The sequence below is a fragment of the Lonchura striata genome, chromosome 7 (genome assembly GCF_046129695.1).
Source record: "Lonchura striata isolate bLonStr1 chromosome 7, bLonStr1.mat, whole genome shotgun sequence".
In the NCBI taxonomy this organism is placed as follows: domain Eukaryota; kingdom Metazoa; phylum Chordata; class Aves; order Passeriformes; family Estrildidae; genus Lonchura; species Lonchura striata.
In genome coordinates this window covers 14679035-14696361 of record NC_134609.1, presented here as the reverse complement: position 1 = coordinate 14696361, position 17327 = coordinate 14679035, and the positions used below count along the sequence as shown (strand labels likewise).

Sequence of the window (17327 nt, the reverse complement as noted above, 5' to 3'; positions counted from 1 at the left end):
GGATGCTTAGCCCTTTCTGCCTTTCAAATTCACCACCATCATTGTTACAACAGCCTGCAAGTCATATTTTGACTTGAATTAAGCAGAATTGATCTGACCTATTTTAGAGAAAATAGTCTTTCAGCATTCTGTCATCATGTGATACCAGATCAGTATTCTGTCTTTAGCACAATCATCCCAAGAAGTGGGAAGGAAGTTCAAGATGAACTGTTGCTAACTTGGTTGAAACTCCCACACACATACTGCTGAATTGACTGTGCTGGTATTAAGACAGCTCTTATTTGTAGAGTAACAGTATATAAGGGCCCCAGGGACTCACCTGTGATAGGTTCTGCATTTTTGTTTTTCTGTATTTTGATATTTCTGTATTTCTGTTCTGTATTTCTACATTTTTGTATTTCTGTTTCTGCGGCCTGTCTTGCCAACTGCCCATGCCCACTCTGAAAGATGTGAGGCACTGAACCAGCCTTTTAAAATGCCATCGTGTACACTCAGGCCAAGATGTCTGATGGGCGAGGTCTCCAGCCGGGAAGGAGCTTTGTCAGAAAGTCAGAAGCAGAACTGAGCCCGACGTTTACTTCCAAAGTGGAACTGGCAACTCTCTTGCTTCCTGCCAGCTCCACTCAGCACTCCACAAGTGTTTCCGGCATTTTCTACAGGAAATAGCTTTGATGACTGATTGGAACTGCCTTCCCCACCTGGCAAAGCAGCTTCAGGGACCTGGAGCCTCTGGGAATTATGCTTCAAGCCTTACCTTCAGCTCCTCAACAGCACAGTTTTGTCTGCTAACATGCTACAGCCTCCACTGGCCACTAGTGAGACATCCTCATTCCTATACACTGCATTTCCAGCACCACTTTCCTTTCACCTGGACTTTAACTTCAGAAAAGAATGTTATGTTCAAAGGGAGTCTGAAATCTCCTCCTGAAAAATAATTCTTGGTGGTAGGCCCCTTTATCCACAAGAAAATGTTTTGACTTCAGAGGGACAAACAATGACTGTGGGTTCAGCACATTAAACAAGATAATAAAGTTCCGAAATCATTCTACTTGGCTTGCTTGGAAAACTGATGATTATACTGAGAAGTTTCTAACCTAAGAACAAAAGCAAATCATTGATAAAACATACCTAGATCTCACCTTTAACCAGTATTTTCTTCCAGGCTCAAACACCTTAAAAGTCCTGCGGATGCTCTTGACTTAAAACGATTTACACTCTTGAACTTTATCTCATCTTAATATATTCTCCCTAAATAGATTCAAGTATTATAAACTGAGTGAGAGGAAAAAATTGTAAATATATAGTAATTGCAATTTCTCCAAGAATTTTATGTCTAATATAGTTTTTTCCGTGATCAGGTTTTGACCAGCAACAATTTAAAAGATTTTTTTCCCCTTTGGGTATTTTACTTACTTCGCTGAAAATCCAGTTAGAAAAATACATATATTTATAAATATATGAATACCCATAAAACTAAATTGGACATGAAAGTTTTCCTGGAAAGAGACATTCCTCCTGAACTATTTTGGGGTTTTTAACAATTTTTGGTTTATGACTCTTAATTTAAATTCTTTTCTAATCAAACCAGCATTTTTTTTAATGAATATTCTCAACTGGATGTAAAGTTGGTTTTTATTATAAGAATTTAATGAAGGAACCTCGAGCAGCTCTACCATCTTTATTCCTAAATAAAATTTTCAGGGTACATAAGTAACAGGCATGAGAGGAACTCTGCAGCAATGAAGATCACCTGTTAATAGAGCAGTAAGAAGTGAAGCTGAAGAATGACGGAGCAAGTTTGCTAAGCAGGGAATTAGCTTCCTTCTCTAGCCAGATGTTGGGTATGTCGACACAAACAGATGCAGACAGTTGGGATTTTTACTCTACCACACTTCACACAAGCCAGACAGCAGCCAGCTCTCCAAAGGCCATGTAACCATATGAACATGGCATTGAGCCTGAGCTAATATGTCTTGCTTTTCAGCACTAGCATATGGCTTCTGAATTGGACTTCTCCTGTTTGGTGGGCTCAAAAAATGGGCAAAGCAGATGCACATCTGCCATCATTCAGCCAGAAAAGCATCTCCTCAGAAGAATCATTCCCATGTTGTTTCCAAGTGGGCTATGATGTGCCATGATGAAATATCATTTGATGAGTAGAAATAAAAAAAAATACATCTCAATACAAAATTCTGTTTTGCCAAGCAACACTGATTCTGACTAAAGTGCTTCATTATCTTTATGTTCTTAAATGCGTATTGTCAAAACAACAACCTGCATGTATTAGTTTTCTGGAATGACACTGATGGATGACAAAATACCTCATGAAAAAATTCTGAGCAGCTCTAAATTTAGCCCATGAGGTGAATTCCCATGGTAAAAAACTAGTATACTGCTGGTCTGTAACTTTTTGATGAAATATTTTTTGTTAAAAAATACATTAATGTCTTGGAAACAACATTTCTTTATTTAAAGAGAAATTTGTATGTGTTCTTAGAACTTGAATTGACTACAAGCTGTTCAGAGCAAGTATGAAAACACCAAAATAAATAAGATCAAATTTGTTTTTTTCAAAGTAAAGTTTAGGTGTAGAGATGCCATACATGGTGTGAAACAGGGGAAAAAAAGTATTGTTCTGAAACCTACACTAACAAAGCACAGGAGATATGGAACTAGCATGAAAATGGAATTTGTCTCCCATGAAATGCTGTTTTCACTCAAATCTGCCTTGCAGCACAGTGACTAAGTCACAGACAGATTTCAGGAATTTCCTTTGCTACTCTGTTTTTCTCTGCTTTCTTGAATCTTAAGGAGTTTTATTTCCATTCTTCTGATCTTCCTGAACCCTTAAGAGGTAAATAGGCATTATTATCCCTATTTTATGCATATCAGACTTATACACAAAAAGCCATGAATAAGTCACCAAGATCACACAACACTTCAGAGAAAGCCTAGAACACCATCCAGGTGGCCTGATTGAGCATCCCCTTCTCACCACTTGACCAAATTTCTTCATATTGTAGGAACTGAAAAGATGGAAGCCAATTAGCCACCTGTTTCATTGTTTGGCATTTTCAAGACATCTGATGTGTGCTAAGTGAAGCAATGGGCTTCACACATATAGGACCTCCTGCTACTCAGAAGGTTGAAGTTTCACACATGACCAGGACCTTTCACTGTGTAAAACATAAATTGCACACATTCCACACTTCTGTTTCTATTAAACAAATGTTTTGACTGGGAGCACTGATTCCATTTTACCTCTGTTGTTTCTGATTTCCTATTGCTGTTTCCTTTCTTTCCACTCCTCTTCCTCTTCCAATACTGGTGCCAACACACTGGCCACACACATACACACGTCATGGTTGTTAGTAGCCAGCTGGCAGGTGGTGGATATTTTTTTTGCAGCATATGTATGTGTGGATGACTGCTCTTGCTGTGTGACTAACTTAGTTGCTGGCACTGATTTTGGCTGGGGTATACTCTCTGGCATTATTTTAGTTCCAGACATTTGATGGGTTGACTCTCCTGTTTTGTTCTCCCAGACAGTATTTTTCAGTATTCTCTTTTTTCCAGCCTGAGACAGTCATGGCTGTGTGGATGTCTTTTAATGCTGTTTGCAGAGCTCCAGGCCTTTCTGTCATTTTCTGCAGCTGTGAAGGGAACCGTGGTGTGTAGGTATCTATGTGTGTATTCATGCGATATTGCTCGTGGTCATGTGGCTCCCATTTTGAGTATGTGAATTTGCTTCTGATGTGGATGTGCATGCACAGCTCTATGCCCTCCTGATTTTGAGTGCATCTGAGCCTCTGTGCATATCCTTCCTTCAATGTTCCCATTTGTACAGTCTGTACACCTGTACACCTGAATTTCACAGTGTGAATGGATATCTGTCCTTAGTACATGCAGAAAAATAATTTCAAAAGTATTATTAAAGTAGCAAGTTGAACAGCAGATATGTGAAAATACTGTAATTCAGTTTGTCTGCTCATCCTGAATTCTAGCCTGTATAAAAATATCTGCTGAGATAATCAATAATCACATCTATAGTTTTCTAATTCAATGCTCGAAGCAGACCTGCTGTAGAAAGACAGCATAGCAAATATATACAAATTATCCAAAATTTGTTGCAAAAAAAAAAAGAGGAAGGTGATTTCAAAATGAAGGTACTCTTAATCCTTGACCCAGCAACTTATCATTCCAGACTTCCCTTTGCAGTCTGTCAGGCACCTTGACTAATTCTTCATTCTGATTTCACACTCATTCTCCAGCCATTTCCAGTTGTCATTAGCTTTACATCTTTTTCCAAAGAGAAATGTCAGTGTCAACACCAGAACTGTAAATGCAAGTTCCTTCTGTATTTGGCATTCTTCAGTTACATGCCCACAATATCTATTCCTCTCTTTCCCCCCAAATATTTAAACAATTTCCAACACATATAACTTCTACCTTTATTGTTAATGTGCAAAACATGCTTACAATCTGCAATGTTTGATGGTGCAAACAATACATAACTGCCAAGAACATGAGTATAAAAGCAGACTTCTAACATTCATATTATAAACAGATGAAGATTCCTGTAGCACCTGAAAGACAGACAGACAGAATTTCTGGTTTTTAGAATCTCAGAAGAATAATTACTCAAAGAAGTATGTGAAAAGCTATATGATGGTATATTCAAACAATAATGAGTTGATATATTTCTGAAATATTTTGTTACAAAACTAAGTATTATTTTCCAAACCTTAAATTCTTTAATTCTTGCTGGCAACATATTTTCCTTGAATAATGAAAATAATATAATATATGTGCTGCTAGTAAATGGTGACATCAATCAACAAGGATTAGGGATGCACACTATGTACACTGTGAACCACCTGATGAGAAATGGACGAAAAAAAAAAAAAAAAAAGAAATCCTCAGCTCTCCAATCACAGCCAGAACAGTCAGGAACACATCCTGAAGAGACTACTACAGTTTTGCCTTGCAAACATAATGAAAAGACAGGAAACCACAATAAGTAAGAGCAGAGTAGTCCATGAATCTTACCTATGAAAACAAAATCAAAGGTCAAAGTAAGAAATACAAATACAGTCCCCAGCTCATCACAAACACTCAGCTGAGTGATGACCTCCAGTGCTGTCAAGGACTGCAAGCACATAGTTCAATTTGTTGAGAATAAATTAAAATAGTCCTGAAGAGTCTTAAAGTATTGGGTAAGTACTGTGATATTTCTTTAATGAATACCCTTCCATGGGCTAATTTGAGAGTTCAGTACCATTTGAAGGAAGAACATAACAAATCTACATTGGTTTTGAGTACGCCAGACGTAGAGCTTAGTGCTCTGAGCACTCACTTGTAGTCACCTGATAACAAGTCTTTTCCAGATTCTTCCACTCATCGGCCTCAGAGAAGAAATGTGGATGTATGCAATGCATTAAAGCACAAGACAATTTATAGGCAGACAGTAAAATTCAACTGGCAAGAAAGTTCCAGTGCTATGGTTCAATGAAGAAGGTGTTACTGGCTAAGCTGCACCAGTAACATTTAAAGAAACATTCAGGCTATTCTGCTAGGGTTTTTCTAAGGGGAAATCACTTATGCTTACTCTGGAACATTTTTTAGAAAATCTTAATGCTCATATACTACTATTAAAGTTTTTCTACTGCATAGGCATTTTTCCTTAGCTTGAAAGTATACTGGAAATATAATTGTTCAGAATGTAAGTTATAACATTGTTTTCATTACTATTAACAATAGATTTTATTTTTACTTAAGATCTGTTATTGCAATTCATGATGAACTAATTATGTCCCAGCTGTTTAAAAAGACAGATTTCAGGAATCAGAAATATGACTGATCATCCCAATCATAAATGCTATCCATTTAAAATTCAAAGCTGATTGCACACTATGTAACTATTTGCAAGTAGCTTCTTGATTTCTGAATATTCTTTTCAATTGCACAACTCATAAAAACCCTAACAAAAGGCAAACACCAAACCACATGGGTTATGCCTTAATGAAGTCTAAATTTTAATACCTAAACAATATTTCTGGAATTTTCAAAATTATCTGTTGGCTTCAATAGTGATGCATAAGTGTATTAGAAAGATAAGGTAACTCATATTTCTGAAGTAATTAATGATCTTAATATTAAAATATTTTTTTTAATTTTCTCTATAAAGAAAAAGCCCTTGTCTTCAATTTGGTACAGCAGCACAAATTTGGATTATTTCCAAATTTAAATAGATTGTGCAGGGAAAGTTTAACATATATCTATCTATCTATATATATTTATACATATATGTATATTTTTTTCAGTTATTTTACTTCAACCAGTTGGCCAAATAGGAATTCAAAAGTAACAAAACCCATCACTGTTCTATTTTTTCCATGCCTGTTTAAAATTTCAATGGAACTTCTTAGAAAACCTATTTTAGATGGCTAGAGCTAGAATTTTAAGTCTACAGAACACTAAGCACATAAATTGTTCTCATTCAGATCCTCCCAGCATATCACCTGGTGTTTTATAAGATTACCCCCTAATGCCACATACTGAATTTTCAGAATAAACTTGCAAATGAATAAAATATTTACAATAGTTTAAAAGTCAAAAAGAAAAAATTTATAAATAAAATTAATTACATCTTGAAATTAAAAACCTAGCTTTGCATTACTCTCAATTTGAGTAGCTCTATGAAAACGAGACACAAAATTAGGCAGCATGCCTTGTGATCTAAGCTAACTGAAATCATCCACAAACTTCATGCAAATTATGTTGAAATGCATCTTTTTTCAGAGCAAAGTGCAGGTAGAGAACAGAAGAACATGTAGTATATATTACAGACTATATACATATGCTGAATATAGAAAAATAATTTAGAGAAATCTATACAACTTATTGCACAGGGTACAATATTCCATATAGAGTATTTTTAGAAGAATGGAAAAAAGTTGAAACAACACACTGAATAAAAAGATACTTTGTCCCAGGGGCAAGTACAGTAGTGATCAATTACATCTTGAATTGCAGAAACAAAATTAACTAGCTTGATGGAAAGCACCACATTGCAATAAAATATATTATATACAGATGAACAGGAATTGAGAATGCTATTTATTTGAAACAGCAGGTATAATATACTGTACCTCTATACATCCTGATGGAATATTTCTAAATGGGCTACCCATATTTTGCAACATGACTGCACATTGATTTATGGAGCCAAAATAAATGATACGCTTCGCCAATAAAAATTCCTTACAAAGGCAGCTTTTTCCATTTCATTTTAAAGTGAATATGAAAAGAAAGACATACAGAAAGACATTTTTTAACAAATACTTCTATGCAAAATACATGCTACAGGTATGAAAGTAGGTTTGTATATGTGTACCAGAGTATTTTTTGTACTGAATCAGTTTTCGATACAGAAAATCATTTTGTACATCTGCAGACAGCACAAAAAGCACTTCCTATCTGAGTGGGGAAATAGTCAATGAGAACAATTCACTGTTTTGCTTTACAAGTGAATGGAATACCCTCAGTAATTCTGTGTCACTGTGTGCTAGCTCAGCAATTCAGTGCTGGTGTGTTAAGGGAGTGCACAGCTTTAAGACCTGTGGATGTGGAAGCTGCTGCCATGGGACAGGGGAGGCAGCTGCTGGATGTAACACACATCCACCACGTTCTGCACGGCATGGCACGGGAAGATGGCAGTACCTGACACACTGATGGCTCTGACACTGTTCAGCTTCCATTTCCCTTTCAGCACTGCCGTGCAGCCAGTGAGTGGCGAGGTGGAATGGTCACTAGCACTAAACTAATTAAGCTTAGGCAGCTGTAATTTCCCATCCTTAGGGATATTCACAGCATCCAGTTTCAGTCATTGAACTTAGTTATCTGTGAATCCATTTCACATAATGCTGGACATGTAAAAGCCAGATGCCTCATCTTTCCAGTTAACTGTAGCTTTAATCTGTGAGGGTCACCAGCAGCCACATCCAGATTCCACAGAAATCAGTCTTACTAAAATAATTCCTTGACATGCACAGTGTAACAATAACAGTAAGAGGAATGAATGCTTACTCACATTAGTCCTTTGCTGTTAAGCACATGAAGTAAACGGCACCAATTTAATTGGCATAAGAGTAAATTATATTGCATGGAAAATTCTACGCTAGTTATAGGGAAGGAAAAGATAAAATGTGGATGTATGCAATGTTCATGCTGAAAATAGGCAGAAGCATTAGATTAATTCATCTTGGCATAAAACTTTACCCAGATCTAACTGAGGCTTCCATGAAGATTCTGATGGAAAAGGTGAAACAAAATATGGTGAAAAAGTTGGAGAGAATATATGGTGTAAAAGTTGGAAAGAAATTTGGAGAACTAGATCTCAATGGAACTTCAAATCTCTTCACTCAAATAATTCAGGTATTTTAATTGGACTCTGAAATCTTTTGAAGGAGAGTTGGAGGCTCAACACAAATGCCACTCTTAGCAGACAACCCTTCCAAGTTATTCACTCTCAACTAAGGTGACCAGTTTCAACAGGTCTGTAAAATTAGTACCATAACATTTCTTCCACTTCACTTCTGGCATCATAGAAAAAATACTTTTTCCACCTTTACAGATAAAGGAAATTATTATATTCATTCTAAGCAGCTTCTCTCTCTGTATTGCATCAATATCATGTTGTATCATTCCTTTCATCATTCAATCCCATGGCATTCTCTACCTCAATGCTTTCTACCTCCCCTTACCCCAGCTGCTATTCCTCTTTGCTCTGGAATAAAAGGCTTCTTTCTCCTCCTTCCCATCAAGCAGGGACACCTTCCTTTGAGAAACCTGCTGCATAATTGGTTTTTCTCCTTTCTTCCTATGGTGGTAGCTTTTAAAATCTTCCATCTGGCCTCATTGTCACTTGTGATTACATGCCTTCTCATGAAAGGTCAACTACCATTCTAGAACCTTAAAAAGGCCATATGCCCTGTCACTATAAGCATTTTCTATGCTCATTGTACTGTTGAACCACTTTTCACTGCAACAAAGCAGGGGTTATTTAACAATCATCTCAATATATTTTCAGTGATATTCATTATAAGTATTTTCTGCTGTAACAGTTCCTGCAACTTTGGGTAATGAAGCAGAACCACTGAACTTACCACTCCCTTCAGGATAGCTCTCTAGAATCCTTATTTCTTCTCTGGGACTAAGGAGAAAAGAATGAGTGGAGTTTCTTTGTCAGTGTTAAAAAACCCCATGATGAACTTGTGTTCTCTGAATCATGAGTGTGAGTGATATTAAATGCAGACTGTTAGCAGGAAGATGAATGTAGTAACAAAACATCTTTGGGGACAAGGGACACTGACAAACATTGGAATGCCTTGTGGTAAATACATCCCTTCTGAATGCATCATCATCAGAGGATTTATTCCAGATCTGGGTCATGTTGCCATAACCCTGAAGTGGCTTTCAAGAACTTATAAAACAGATGAGCAAATTAAGTGAAGGCAGTAAATAATAATAAAATACTTTCCTTTTCCAAAGCTCTTTGATCCTAAAGTTCACAAGGAACTCAATTATATCATATTTAGGCATTAAACCATTTTGATTAGTGCCTAGTAAGATTTTCTAAAATTCCTAATATAGGTACCACCTCCTTCTGAAAATGTCATTAGGTACAGAAATATCTACATATTAAGTTATCTAAATACCATTAAATAAGCAATATAAGTACATAGATGCTCCACTAAATATAAGTTGCCCTGCAGATTTTAGTTTAATAGAAATAAAAGGCATTTAAAATTCCTACATGAGATTTGAACTGAATTACCATACTTACGAGCTTTTTCATGCAGAAAGAGATTCAAACAAACATCCTCATAGAACACTCTATCTTACATCCACAAATATGAAAGTCAGTGCTGCCCCTCATCTACCCTAAGGTACTGATTTCCATTCTTCATAGTATTTCCCACTGCCCTTGAAGTACTTGTTTCCCAGTCTAGTTTCATTGTTGAAGTCCCTGTCAGCTGTGGATAGTGGAGTACCATGTTCTCTGCAACACTGCCATCCCTGGGAGCACTGCCCATCTCCATCTAACAAAAGCTGGTGATTTAGTGATTTATAGATCTCAGGGCCTGCAGACAGAGCAAATTCTGCTGCCCCACTAAATTTCATTTGCACTGCAGTCTGCATCTACCTTTGTGTTCTTACACCTGAATATACCAGCACTGCATTTTAAAACTAATATGCCATTCTCCATTCTGTCAAACTTTCAGTGTTGGCAACTAGTCATAGTTGCTTTTTTTACTGCATTCTTTTCTTTACTGCTTCTTTACTGCAACTCTTCACCCTACTCTTTAATCCAGTGCTCCTTAATTTCTATGACAGTGTCATTCAAAACACATTTTCTAATCTCAGATCTCTCAGAACTGATCTAATCAGATCTCTCATCTGCAGTATTTATACCAACTACCTTCTTTTCTATACAAACTATCTTCTTTTCCTGAAGAAGTCAACCCATAAGTGTCCATTCCAGTCCAGACACTGTGCTGGGAGCTTTGAAGCTGAATAAAATATGTCTCAAATCAAAACTGTGCTTAACTAGAAAGGTGCCAGGATGATGAAAGTGGATAAGAAAGTTGTATTAAGATAGTCTTTGTTATTCAATATTTCCTAGGAGCCCATGCTGCAGATAGCAAGGAATTGCTACTGATTGTGGAATTGAGCCACGGCAAATTTTTAACATGCTTTGTTATATTTTAATAGTAAAAGCCATTAAACTATAAAAATGTAACAATGCTCATAAAACTTGACACTCCTCACTAAAGATAGGGCTGCTGGAAGCTGCCTCTGCTCCAGAGAACCCTGCTGAGCCACTTTACTACATCTCTGACTCCCAGCTCTGGGACATTGTGGCACCATGGCTGCTTTCAGCTCCTGTGGAAGGAGCCTGACCCACCAAAAACACAAAGTAGAAACTTAGAGCTTTGTTTGACTACAAACTTTTACTGCCTGCTGCAGCCCTTTCCAATTTCAGAATATATTGCCTCACTGCTTTACATCTGTCTCACTGAGCAAAACCACAGAGGTTAGACCTTGGTGAAGCCAGAAGCATGTTGCAGTCATCCTTGCCCATCTTGATACTTTATTAGCTAATGTCTGTTTCTCTAGGGAGGCTCTGGGAGACACTAAGATGCTCATAATAAAGGTCTAGAATATATCTTCTAACCTATGCAGGTTGTGCTGTCTCACCAATGCCACACAATGGTATACTGAGCAACAGAGTTCAAATATGTCTTCCATTGGTCTTTAAAATACTTTAAAATATTAATAAAGAAATTAAAGTATTTTTCTGGGTATGGAACATTCTTATTTGTTGGAAGCTGCTATATAAAACAAACAAAGAGAAAACCAGTAAGTCACTATATGTGGTCTTTTTTTTTTCACAAAAGAAACTGTGCCACACCTTGAAAATGCATCTAGCAAAAGCTGATGAGGGCTTCAGTATCCCTTCATTAAGCAAAGAGTTCCTTCTACTGTTTGAAATGGCACTGAAGGAATCTGCATCTCCTGAAATCCCCTGAAGGAGTTGTGCTGCTGAACAACTGCAGCTAATACTTTATTGAACTGATTTTGAACTAATTAGGTAAATCTGATACCTATCTGATGGGAAGATGTGAGGAAAGGGTCCATAAGACTGTCACTCACAATCAGAAATTACTTACATAATATTTTAAACAAGGTATTTAATTTACTGTAGAACTGTTAATAAATTTAGTAGTTTTGAGATCCCTTCTTTTCATGCAAGTAATTTGTTCTTCAGAATCCTTCTGGAGAAGGTCATGGTGAAAGATCAAGCCATATGAAGATCTAAAATCAGATTTAACATTTTATTTGATCAGCAGAACTGCTCACATCTTTCTTACAGTAACACAGTGATAACTCTGCATCAGGAGATACAGATCTTACTGAAAGTCTAGAGTTTACAAAGTACTTGATGTGATTCTGTTGGGCACAATCACACCACACATGAAGTGTCTGTAATTGCTACTGCTACCATCTTATTACAGTAAGAAACACTGAAACAAGAATTTACTTTATAAATTCACTCTTTGCAAACAGCTTTGTCAGGGTTCACTTGCCAGACTGGTATGTATCACCCTTTTGCTTTATAAATCCAAGGCTGGATAAGACTAAATTTGTCCATTTTCAGAAATTAAATACAGAAGAAATAGGGCTGGGCAGAACACCAGGTTATCCATTCCATGCTCCTGTCCCACAGAAAGTTCAATTTTACCTCACCCTTAATCACAGAAGTTTATCTTTCATGCCCATGAAAAGCTCCAGCCTCTAAGACCACACATCTCTTCTAGAGCTTCAGGGTCTTTCAGGGAAAAGGTTCCATAAACCTCAGTGACAGGAAATTAGCAGATTTGACACAGCTATGCCATGCTGCTCCTGAAAACATTGTATTTATGAAATTTCACAGGCATTATGTTCTTATGAACCTAATAAAATTTGGAATATAGGACCAAAATACCACAAAAAATGATGAACATTATTCATGCATGAGGTATTTTCATCCTAGCTTTGCCTTTAAAAATTAGTAACTTCAAGTTAAATAACTGGTGTCATGGCAGGGCATCCCAAACTGGTAATAATTAGTATTGATTCTATGATTTATAGAAGGTTGATCAATTTTTTTTATTATTTTAATTATTAAGAAATCCATTGCTTTTTACAGACAGTTATGGTATACTTGGACCTAATTGATCCTCTAATCTAAACAGTATCACTATTCATTAATTAAGAAACCACCCTTTGGCAAACAAATCTCCATAACACATTCTACATGTTCACAACAACGGGTGTAGGAAGTGAGGACAATAATTGTTTATCATTCTTTACTCTGATCTTCTCACAGCCTTCCCTAGAAAGGGCTGAGAAAGTTGTGTTTTGCCCTCTGTGGCCAGAGAGCTGCTGTCACAAACTTGTTCCCTTCATTTCTTATTTTTGAATATTAGAGATAAAAAAAATTTAAAACATATTATGGGTTATATGCCTATACTTGTTAGGATATGACACATTATGGCTATTTGAAAATCATATTGATATGACTAATATCATATTAGCATGAGTTAATAAATTATGCCCTACCTATCCCCACCAGGAATTCAGTACTGTTAGCTTACAGAAATTTACTGGTGCTGGTATACAAAGTGGAAATAGATATTTGATGTGGAAATCACTAGCATGTAAAAAAGCATGAATGTACAATGCCATTATAGATGAATGAATGAATTAGCATGCCATTACATCAGCATCCTTTTAATCCAGTATTGACTCACCCACTAATTACTGATGGCAGATTTTTAAGTATCTGTTCCTTTTTTCCCCCAATGTCCTGATAAACTAAAAGTTACATTAGAAAAATAACTTTTCAGAGAAGAAATGTATTGAAGTCATATACAATTATACCTCTCAGTATTGAAAAAAAAAAATCTAGTGTTAGTATCATGATACTTCTGCTCCAATATTTATCTACAAGCTTTTTTTCATTAATTTGCTATAAATCAGTTCTGAGTCTTATGGAATTTCTGGTATTTCTTCTTCCTGTGGAAAAAACTCCCTCTGCATAGAGTTTGGAAGGAAGAGCTGGACAAGTGTTCCTATTATTTCCTTCCTACAGATAGGAACTTAAAGGTGTGTTCAACCCAAAATATCCTATGATTCTGTGATAGATGGTTTTAGATTCATATAAGAAATCTGTCAAGAATCGGCCTCATTTTATTTATATCTGTGTACATCTATGATATATGAGGGTGAAAGGCAATGAAATTTACAACTGAGACTATCATAGATTAGATGCCACAAAATGCCAAGAACTAGCACTGTAACTTACTTAGAATGATATTCTTATTTTTCTCCACACAGATACTTCAAACTGTCTTAATTATCATCTTCCTAATAGTTTGAGAGTTATATAATATTAATGAAAAATTAGTGTGAGATTGATGAACAAAGCATCTTATTTCAAAGCTTCATTTTTCAATTTACAGGGAATGAGAATTTTGGTGGAGTTTCAGTTGATGCTTTCTGTGGTTAGTAATCTGGCATGCTCCCTTTCTAAGCAAGCTGAGATCAATCATAGCAAGAATTTAACAACTGACGGGGCCAAACTTATCTTGGGTGCAACTCCAAAGTTAATATACTGATATTAAATTTTGGTCCGCAACTTAGTATAACAGAAAAGCAGAAAACATCTCCTTAGCATTCTTTTACAACAAACAAAATACCTACATGGACCCAAACACACAGCACTTCTCTGTGGAGTCAGTTTCACACAATGTGTGAATTCTGTTTACCATCAGGATTTATGTCCACGGAAATCAGAATAAAAACCCCACATTTAAGCTCTGGTATACTTTCTGTGTTGGTTGTTGGGTTTTTTTTGAGCATATTGAATATAATATGAGATGATAACCTAAATAACTCTTTCAAGTGGTGCAACCCTCAAGAAGTAGTGTTCTGCACTCATCCACACATGCACATTTCTTCTGGAGGCTGCAGGACAGAATGGGATTTTCTCAGAAAAAGGTGAGAGGTGTTGGTCTCTCCCCTCAAAAATGCTGAATATAAGAACTAAGAGACAGGTAGATCAAGGAAATACGAAAAAATGGATATAGATGGAGAAATAAATTCTGCATTGTTGAATTACCTGAAGAGGAAAGTAACTGCTTACAAGAGAAACAAAAGAAGAGACTTTATGGATTCAGAAGCAAGGCAGACAGAGAAAATAGCTCTCATTAGACCCATAAATATGGGTGAAAAAATAAAAAATACACCTTTCAGTCTGCCTATGCTAGTTATCTAATACAAAACACTACCACTACCTTTAGCCTCAGATCTTTCCTTGATTCCAACCATCATGGCCACTTAGAGCAACACCACAAAAGCATCCTGTAGTCCTGTAAAAATAGTCTGATACATGAAAAAAAATCTAAGGGGGATGTTGGAATAATGATCAAAATAACATGTGCAGCATTTACTCTTTTGCCTGGATCTATGTGTTTGCTGCAGAAGATTTTTGGCTTTAAAAAAAAAAAAAAAAAAAAATACGCACCTGGAAACTGGAAACCTGCCAACGCTTGTCCTCTGTCCTGAAGAAGACATCTTCTCATTCTGAACACCTGCCCAGGGAAAGAATACACCAAAAAATCTACAGCTTACAGTATTAGGAGGGTTGACGGGAAAATGACAGCACGGATCTACACAACTGCAATAGCAAGGGCACACATTCCCATGTGTCTGATGGTGGAACAAAGACCTTGTAGACAAGTAGAACCAGTTATGGAAATGTTTTGGCATCTCACATAGACTAGGAAGAGTTTAAAATTTAATATAGATTTAGTGTATCTGGGTCAAAAGCAGATGCTTGGTAAGGTTTTACAAGGAGTAAATGTCACAATAGAGCTGTCATGTAGTATTAAATTCCTTTATATTAGTAGAATCCTTTCCATTTCTAAAACTACAGGATTTTTAGGAACTAGGGTTCTCCAGGCAATCATTTCACTCTTCACTATTTCTGGGCAGGTTCACCTCCACATAAATATGTGCAGCATCTTCTGCCCCACAGTACTTCATACTTTCCAAACCTAAACCCATATTCAGTTACACCTGTGGAAGGGACACCACTGATCTGAGTCAGGCTTTACTACACTCACAGTTGCTTTTCTTCATTATTGCAAGGTTGCCCCTTATGGGAATAGCATGTAAATAACTTATTCTTGGGGAAAAAAAAAAAAAAAAAAAAAAAAAAACAAAAAAAAAAAAAAAAAAACAAAAAAAAAAAAAAAAAAAAAAAAAAAAAACAAAAAAAACCATACTGTGGTTCAAAACAAAAATGAGCTGAATTTAAATCTGCAAAGCAACAAAACCCAACAAATTTGACATTAAAATAACACTGAAATTAGTGAAAATATTGTTCTTGTGAGTTCTCTGCTGTGAAAGCACGGATCCCCAGTACAGCTGCTTTAGCTGCGGGGAGCGCTGTGAGCACCCGGGGCTGAATGGGCCAGGCTCAGCCAAGGCTGGGAAGGTCGGGACTGCTCAGGCTGGAGACACCGAGGCCTCCCGGCGGCGCTGTTGGCTGGGAACGCGCCCCACGGGCAGGACAGGGTCCCAGGGGCTGGCACTGCCTTGGGGACACGCCTGTCCCCGGCTGGTCCCCGTGTCCGTGACACCGCACCCGGCTCACTGTGTGCGCGGCCCCCGCACCATCGGCGCTGCACATCCTCCTCTGTCTGCAGCAGCACTGGGACCCCGACATTCCCGGACACATCCCAGCTCCATCTGCAAGAAGATCCTTGCAAAACCAGCTGTGGTCACCGATGGCTCCCAGCTGCTGCTGCCTTCCCGTCGGCCTCTCTCCACGGCCTTCCAACTCCACTGTAAACAGGAGTGTGAAGATGCAGATGGTGGCGGGCCATGCCAGCGCTGCTGCGGGGGATACAAGGGCACGCTGCCGCCTCGCCGGGTCTGTTATTCCATAGCCCATTCCCACTTGTTCTCTTGACAAGCACTAGTGTTTAGAGTGTCTCATCAATTTATGGATCCTGCCAGAGTGCATCGGGCAGAACTCTGAACATGCATTGAACGCTGACCTCAGTGAGAGTCCTTGCTGCCTAGAAAACAAACTGGCTAAAAGGATTGTGAATTCAAAGCCTTAGGCATTGCAGGCTGGAACTTAAAGTGCCTAGAGATGCTCGAATAATTTCCTTAAAATTGGTTTTGAACACTAAATGGATTTAACCACCAGAACCATCACCCCTCTTCCTCCCTTAGTCGTCTACTTTTGCTTCAGCCACAATCTGAATGGTCTGGTTACCTTCTGCTCTCAGTCTTCTGCACGGTCTGTAACTTCCCTCTCCCATGGACATAAGGTATCCCAGGCAGCACAACGGCCAGGCACTTGTGGTGGTCCTCTCACAGTAAGAAGAGATCTCATACAGTAACAAGAGCTACTGCAGTTCAGGTGAGCTCAAAGGCAGAATAACCAACCTGGATGAACCAGTTTTTCAACAGACATGAGTTAACACTAGAATTTCCACTGGAAAAGTTTCTTCTCTTAATAGGAAAAAAAATCTTTTTCCTAAATGTCTCTACATGGTGGTGCATGGGCCATTGAAAAGTTGAAAGTCCCTGCTGTAACAAAAACAAAAAAAACAAACAAACAAACAAACAAATCCAACAAACCAAAACATCGTAAGTATGTGGTAACATCACAGAATTACTATTTCTGCAAATACCAGGTGATA

The 17327-nt window shown here is 37.5% G+C and overlaps 1 long non-coding RNA gene across 1 annotated transcript; it reads right to left on the bottom strand.

Annotated features, from left to right (window-relative positions):
- Positions 1–4437: 4437 nt before the first annotated feature.
- On the bottom strand, positions 4438–15808 carry LOC116183811 (uncharacterized). The gene is made up of 2 exons (XR_004148507.2): positions 15134–15808; positions 4438–4586 (listed from the first exon to the last, which is right to left on the bottom strand). It is a non-coding gene; the product is annotated as an uncharacterized LOC116183811 (long non-coding RNA).
- Between the last annotated feature and the right edge of the window lie 1519 nt (positions 15809–17327).